The sequence below is a fragment of the Leuciscus leuciscus genome (assembly GCF_965113295.1).
Source record: "Leuciscus leuciscus genome assembly, chromosome: 3".
NCBI lineage: Eukaryota > Metazoa > Chordata > Actinopteri > Cypriniformes > Leuciscidae > Leuciscus > Leuciscus leuciscus.
The window spans coordinates 18,205,162-18,213,995 of NC_138727.1; positions in this window are offsets into that span (position 1 = coordinate 18,205,162).

Genomic DNA, 8,834 nt, shown 5'->3' on the forward strand with positions numbered 1-8,834 from the left:
TGATTATTAGTAGCTAAGAATATTTCACTCGGAATTCTACCCTAATCAGTAATTGGTCCACCCAAAAAAGGTGGTTCATTCACCTTTGAAACACAAATGAACATATTTTTAATGAAACCTGTGAGATGCTATAACATCTCACAGGTTTCTTTAAAAATATGTTCATTTGTGTTTCAAAGGTGAATACCTTATACGGTACCTTGTATACGGTATGGACTTTTTATATTATGTTTTGTTTACCTTGTTCCTGTTTCTCTGCTCCATTATAGTTTTGGTTTCCTTGATTACTTATTATCTCCTCGTTTGTTTCTATGGTTAATTATCATCTGTCAGTCATTGTGTTCATCTTGTATTTAAACTTATGTTCAGTCCCTTGTTGGTTCTCATCTAGTGGTTTGCGATTTCTCCTATTTCCCTGTTCCTGAGTGTTATGAAGTTTAAATAAATACTATTCTGAGTTCTTATTCCTTCTCATCATGCGTGCTGCAGACCAGACTGTTACAAGAGACTTCTGTCCCATCTTTAAAAGTCCTTTCCACCAAAACTTTGCTGCTTCAAAACATTCATGTCATTGTAAACATAAACAATATGAATCAAGCGGTCTAATTCAAATCTTTAATTTTTTGGGTGAACTAAAGAATTTAAGTTATTTAAGAAAATTGTAAGTAGGCCTATTCCTTATCCTTCCATTAGCTGCTGACTTACACATACCTGTCACAAAAAAACCTTTGACCTTTGTTCCAGAGAAATCACAAAAAGGACTTAAACCAAATCTTCCATTATCTTCTGAAAGATTCTACTTCTTTCTGTGACACCAATTGCGGTTCTGGCTCACTTCTCTAGGTGAGAGATAACATGACCTGTGGTCTAGTGGTATAGTTTTCAATTATCATACAACGACATAAGGGTTCAAATCCCTTTCTATAGTTTAGTCACAAAGTGCTCACAAAGTGCTGTAAAGGAGCAACATTTTGATAACTTGTTTTGCATAACAGGAAAAAAGTTTCACATCACACTAGGGTTGATAGATGTCAGAATATTCAGTTTAAAGCAAATGATCTGAGGAATGTGCAACTCAATTTGAATGCATTTATACATGTGAATGGTGATTTCTGCCTCAACATTTTACAAATATGCCTTTCTTTTAGGTATACTGTATAAATTCAAAATCTACTTGACTGAGGGGCATGTCTCAGATATCTTCCGTTTGAATGAGCATGGCTGCAGATTTCTGCAGATGCCTGCTCTTTCTCTCTCACACGCACACAAATACTAGAAGAGACAGTAGGCTTTAAAAGGCTAGCTTCTGCTTTCCACAACTGCAGTAGGTTACCTGCCAACTGTTAAAAGCAGAATCATGTTCACAGCATAGAAAAGCTCCACACTGCACACACACACACTTTCACATATCCTGTACAATAAATTCAAATTTATTATGTTTCATTGGGTCACTGAACACTCAAATTTGAGACATTCATTTCAGTGGGACATCTACTAACATCATGTTAGTGTTGAGAAAGCAAACATATTTAATGCTGTGAAACTGCACAGGAACTGACATTTTTGGCATCCAGAGGATCTAATCCATAAACATGCATGGGATCATAGCCCGATTTAAAATTGGTATCCTTCAAGAGGATTTCTATGATGCTTTTTCTTCAAGAGTAGTATGATGCTATTTTGTGAGTAGTTAATACTTAGAGTTATTTAATAAATAAAAAACAGCTAAAGTACAGAGATTCATCACTCAAATAATTGTGTGACCAAAAAAAACAAAAAAAACGGTGATAATATTTGTTGACATTTTAACAATATGATAACTCTTTGTGATAAAGTTCATTTTGTTAACATTAGTTATTACACGGCTCTGTGGAATAATTGATTCTGATTGGTCAATCTCACCATCCAGTGGTATGTTATTCCCTGATAAAAACTGCTAAAAACACAGGCTCATCCAGGTATCTGTCAATTAAGTTGGCGCTATAGGATTGCTAGGAACGGTTTTTCCTCACGGAAGTTTTGCATTTGGTGAGCTAATAAAATATTAAAGCTCAGTCAAATCAATATTTTGTGTACTGTTATTTAATTAGGCCTATGTCATCCAGTATCACAGACTCGCTCTCTCTTGTTTCATACAAACGCAGCTGCTGCCATTTTGCGACTATTGTTTTTTGCACTGTAATGGATTCGAACAGATACTTAAACAGTTTAATATCAGATCAATATCTCTTATCCCCATAATTATTTATGTGGCGAAATGCCGTGTAATAAGTGGTATGGCTGTACCGTATCCCTTAAATGTCTGTCTAGTTTGAACTTGCCACTTGCTAGCAACTGCTTTCTCTGCGGAAGCTTTGCGTTTAAATAGCTAATAAACAATTTTGTCACAGTTTGTTTTCATTAGTCACATGTTTTCCTTTGTTCAGTTTTCCCGCCACTCTTTTGTTACCATGGTCACCATCATTATGAGTTCATTTGGTTCAGCTGTGTTTGATTAATCATCCTCATCTGTGTTTGCTTAATCATCCTCATCCAACGCTATCTCACGACCAATTCGTACGAATTCGTACGAATGATAAAAAGTTGGCTAATTCGTACTAATTCGTACGACCTCACTCGTACGAATTTGTACGATTTGTCTAAACCCACGTGATGGGTAGGTTTAGGGGCGGGGTCAGGGGTAGGTCATTCGTATGAATTCATACGAATTGGCCAATTCGTCAAATATGTACGATTTTGCAAAAATCGTACTAATTCGTACGAGTCAGGTCGTATGAATTCGTACGAATAAGCCACTTTGTAGAATTTGTACGTTTTCCCGTGAGATCGGGCTGCAACGCATCTGTGTTTGCTTTATAAGTTGGTCCCTCATACGCTGATTTCACGCAGCCGTTATTTTGAAATTGAAAGTGAGGCTCTGGTGGGAAGAAAACCGGAAGTGTCGCCTTTAATCACAGGAGAGTCGTGAATGTGATAGCGTATTGTTGTGTTTAATGATGTTGTGTCAATTCTAAAAATGTACAAACATTTCTTTCATATTTTAGACTATATACAGTGAAATTGCCGGTTGTTAATCCAGAATAAACACCTTCAGGCTGATGCAAGATCGATAACAACCAGCTGGATGTACATTATCCCTTACTTAATAGTGCATTAACTAAAAATTTGATTTAACAACATTTATTGATAAATATTAAATTTTTCATTGTTAATTCATGTTTGTTTATGATATAGGTGAATGTATTAATGTTAGCCTACTTGTCAAGTAAAATGCATATTTATAAATTATCATTAACAATAATAAATACATGCTATGAAAGTGTTGTAGGTGTGCTTGATTTGCCAGAATGTGCCCTTACAGTGTAGCTATACAAGTACTTGGACTTAATATGTGACCCTGGATCACAAAACCAGTCACAAGTCGCACGGGTATATTTGTGGCAAAAGCCAACAATACATTGTGTGGGGCAAAATTATAGATTTTTCTTTTATGCCAAAAACCTTTAGGATATTAAGTAAAGATCATGTTCCATGTAAGTTTTTAAATTTTCTACTGTAAATATATAAAACATTTATTTCTGTGAGTGAATGCAGCACAATCACGAACATAAATGGACAACTTTAAAGGTGATTTTCTCAATGTTTTGAATTTTTTGCACCCTCAGATTCCAGATTTTCAAATAGTTGTATATTGGCCGGATATTGTCCTATCCTAACAAACAATACATCAATGGAAAGCTTATTTATTCAGCTTTCATATGATGTATAAATCTAAATTTAAAAAAAATGTACCCATGTGACTGGTTTTGTGGTCCACGGTCACATATGGGTTGGGTTAGGTTCCGTTTTATTCTTACTGTCAAAGAAATCATCTTGAAGAAAATTCATACAAAAGCTGTTAACATTATCAGTTTACCAAACATCCTCATTCCACTGCACCTCATGTACTATAATTATCCATTGATCTGTTGTTACTTTAAAAACATATACATATGTTTTGCATTGACTCAAATCAAAGGCTTGGATGCCATATTAGGTGTAGGGTGGTTTATAACAGAGAAGTGTTGTGTAAATTGTGCTCAGACACACACCTCTCATTTACAGGATGATGGAGATTCCAATCTGTCATAATGGACTTGGATCACCTCTCGCCTTGTGTGGCCCGCAGTAAAATAGATTGACGGGCATTATAAAGGTGTGTGAGAGACCGATTTCTGTAATATCTTGGGGAGCGGTACAGATTTTGAAACAGGACCAGGGATGATTCATTAGATGTGCCATTTTTATTCTATTTCTGGAAGACAAACACCTGGTACCTAGAGGTGAGATTACAGTTCTGATCCATGATCATCCACATCCAACCCCTCTGGCAACCACTTTTCACAACATTTCTCTGTCATTGATATAAATGTGTATTGTGTTCATGATCAGTTCAGTATTGATTCAGTTCCATTCAATAACTCTGTAAAGATCATCAAATATGGAATGAGTTCAATTCCCCTATAAAGCATCTCTGTTGAAAATGGTGATGTCATCGCCCAGCTCAGTTCAGCTCAGTGGCAAGGAACCCAAACTCTATTGATGACAATGGAGAAAAAACCTTAGGAGAAACCTCAGGCTAAGAGGACTTGTCTGGTTCTTGTGGTCTTTGCTGTGGATCTGTGCTGGCTGTCATGTCGACGAAGTCTTCACAGGGGATCTGTCTCTAGGTCATGTCTAGTTATCATGGTCTCCGGTGACATTCAGGGCTGTTGTCTCATCACTAGGTGCAGGTCCACCATCTGATCTGGGCGGCCCCGGCGGACTCCGGTAATCTTGGGATAGGGATGAATTAGAGAGACTAATATAAGCATAGATGCCAATCTTCTTATGATGTAACAACATCGGGTGTTATGGGAAGTGTTCCTGGTTCCGGGTTGATCTAATTTATGCAGCCTAATAATCATTTAACAGATCTGAATTATAGAAATGTGATAGTGTTATGTGTATGCTAGGTGAGAGGTAAAGAGATGGGGTCTTTAATCTAGATTTAAACTGACAGAGTGTGTCTGCCTTCCAGACAATGCTAGGAAGACACTTCCAAAGTTTGGGTGCTAAACAGGAAAAGGATCTACCGCCTGCAGTTGATTTTTATATTCAAGGTATTATTAACTGGCCAGAATTTTGAGACAGCAGTAAACATGAAGGACTATGATGCAATAGGAGCTTGCTCAATTACCGAGGAGTTAAACCATTCAGAGCTTTGTAATCAGTAATCAGCAGGATTTTAAATTGTATGCAATGTTTAACAGGGAGCCAATGCAGTGTTGGCAGAACCAGGCTAATATGGTCACACTGCATTTTGGACCAGCTGGAGTTTGTTTATTGAGCATACAGGGCAACGACCCAGTAAAGCATTACAATAATCTAGCCTTGAGGTTATGAACACATAAAAGAACTTTTCTGCATCTGACATTGGGTCTCATTGGTACTTCGACATCGTACTTGTGAGTTAACACAGAAGACCGGTGTTTTGTCCTGCGACTATTCCGTCCTACAGTCACCCAGCTGCCCTGTTGCAGTGGGCTCCTTAACCGGAACCGAACAATGTACAAGGCTCACATTCAAAGCAGTTTCTAAAGCCCTTGCATTCTTATTACCCTCGATTAAAGTTTGGATGCATGTCTCTAATTTTGTAATCTTCTCTGTCTGATTAACTATTTCCCTGCATTTATCACAATTTAATCCCTCACCTCTGACAGAGAATTCTAAACGTACACTAAACATGTGGCAGGCAGGGCAAGAAACAAAAACTGATTATAATTGTTGATTGATATCGACTTAGCACAGTTGTTTGATGGACTCATAAAAGATGGAGCACAAGAGAGACAAGAAAGGGGGAAAAAACGACTGGCTAACGAAATGCAAATGCATTGTCTTAGCGATAACAATTTATAATAAAAACTATTTTAAAAAGATAGCAATGTCAGATGAATGTGATATTGTATCATACCAGATATGTGGTGATGATTAAGTTATACCTAGCTATATAAACCACAAGGAATGGTAGTAAAATAGAGATTTAAAACAAGGTCTACATAGCTACAAATGCAAACCACTCAGCAAGAGGCAGAGAGGCTGGCGCAATGCAATAGGGCTTCAGTTATCTGGAAGATGGGTTTCCCCATAGCATCAGCTACTAACACAGTCTAATTGTACCGCGAGGATTGAGGAGTGAGGAGGCTTCCTGATGAGTCATGAGCGAGGATACACAGGTGTATCCTTTGCGGAAGTGTTTTATCGACTAAACGTGACGCACATATTTATTCTCCTCCCCCTTCACATCGGTCATAATCATTTTAATTTATACTTTACCTTTGCAGTTTAAATAAACCACACATATTTCAACAGGGTATCTTGCTTTATTATTATTTATTATGAATTTCTTAAATAACCAAACTAAAACAACACAAGGCCAGATCCTTTGAGCGCTGCTGATGACACAAAGTGACGCCAATAGAATTCAATGGAAATTGCAATCATAGTTGGCCAGCGATGCGTTTGGGAAACGCACCCCAGACCAGCACTATGCCAACACTATACAATCTCTAACTAGCATAAACCAGCCTGGACCAACATGGAATTCATGCTGGTTTATGCTGGATTTTTCATCAGGGCAGACTGATAACTTCTACACCCTGATTGGTCAGCTGACACCTGCAGTCATATAAAACACTTATCCCATCAGCCTTGTTGCTTGCTTGCTGTGTTTGCCTTCAATATCGTTAATTAGCATTTGTAGTGTATTATTGATTTTGAGTGATTTGAAAGTGTTTTGCGTGATTGCTTGAGTATTTGTTTTAAAGATAGTTTGTGTGATTGAAGGGGCATAACACTTTAAAAATGAAGTGTGATCATTTTGTGCCATTAGCGCCAGCAAACAGAATTGTAATCGATTAGCATCTGATAGCCAAATGCCAATTATTTTAACAATAAAAAAAAAAAAAATATATATATATATATATATATATATATTGATATGGTGGCCAACTCAGATGTGTGATTTATGATCATTAGAGTCTATTTATCGTCCTGACTAATTTGAGGTAACTTTTGTGGTTAAGAGTTGATAAAAATTTGGTAAAATATTTGCAGGAGTTTAAGGCAGCGTTACCTGTATGCCTAAATGGGAAATGTTTAAAACTTTTGTTGTTTTGTTGTTTGTTTGTTTTCGTTGTTTTTTGCTATTTTCTTTGGTGCCAAAAGTGTCACGGAAATCACACACTTCAATTTTAAATGCAGTCATCAAGTAATTTCATGCTAGTGTGTTTTTCCCTTGTTGAATGTGATTCTGCTGGTTCAGCTGTATTATTTCAAGAAAGTGGCAGCAAAGTCAAAAGGTCAAAGACAGTGGAAAGCTTTAGCCCTGACCGCTGCTCTACGAGAGGTCAAAGTCCATTTCAGGGGCAGCAGAGCAATTTTGAGGTGAGGAGAGGACAACTGGGATTGTCTCTGACAACGTCTGTCATACACACACATATGCAAATGTGCATACACCCGCAAGGTATGTTCTGTCATGGCAATGCCAGCTTTGGCACTGCTTTGCTTTACATTTGACTATACAGTAGTAGCAATTTATTTTACTCAGAGGGAACTACTGTAAGAAACTGGGCGTGTGTTTGATTTGACAGAATTACCTCTCTCTTTCTTTCTTCATCTCCTGATTTTTATCCAATTCTCACAGATTTTGTTCACCCTTAACAGAAAGTACCTGATTACCATGCCTACAGGTAACCTTCTCTCCTACAGGGGATTGACTTTTTGATAACAATTTGTGTGCCATGAAAAACAAAACTTCAAATAAAAAGAACAAATATTATTTCAAAAAAATCTCTTTAAATGCATGAAATGGAATATTTGTCCATGTCTGTTGTCTTCGGTGTTACAGCTCAGGGGTGCATTTCCCAAAAGCATCGTTAGCCAACTATGGTTGCAAATTCTGTTGATTTGTGTTGGTAATGACGAACTTGCAACCAGTTGGCTTTGGGAAACGCACCCCAAGCTAGTTGTTTATGAAGGGCTGGAGACCGTGCTGGACACTTTCTTGTGGCACCATCAGAGTTGCCATGACATAATTTCACTGTGGATCTAGATTAATTAATTGCATCTAAATTATGACTCAGGTGATTGGCTCTGGAACTGGGTGCCCCTGAGGAAAGATGGCAGCAAGTAGGTTGCCTTCTGCGCCAGTTGAGCAACTGTCATGAGATGAATGGGAACCATAACATATCGCATTCTCCACGTATTAAAGACCTCCTGCAGGGCAAAAAAAAAAAAAAAAAGAAGTATGTATTAGCAGTGTGCAGAGACCAGGACACAAAAACAACATCCTGCCTTCTAACATACTATGTGGTCTGCATGGTGCATTATGGAATAGAAACCTAAGCTGCCTGGAACAGGTAATCAAAGCATTCAAATTTCAACCTGCCGAAAAAATGGCCATTGGAGAAACTAACAAAAGCCTGTGTAAAAGCTTTAGCCACCACAGTCTCCCCCTGTGATTGTGCATGTAGGGTTTTAAGCCTTGCAGTGGAGTCACTCAAGCAAGCACATTTGAATTCTAATACAATGAATTGATTGAATCGGTAAGTGGGTCGTTTATAGTGGCACGTGGATCAGTAACTTAAAGTGATTTTGTGCCTCTTTGAGATGACACCACGATTCAACGTTCACTTGCAGAACGCAAGCTTCTGGATGGCACGTAAGTCTGGTGTAATGAGTTTAGGTAAAAGGGAGCAGAGCCAGTGGATGTTCTGTAGGCAAGCATCAGTGCCTTGAATTCGATGCGAGCGGCG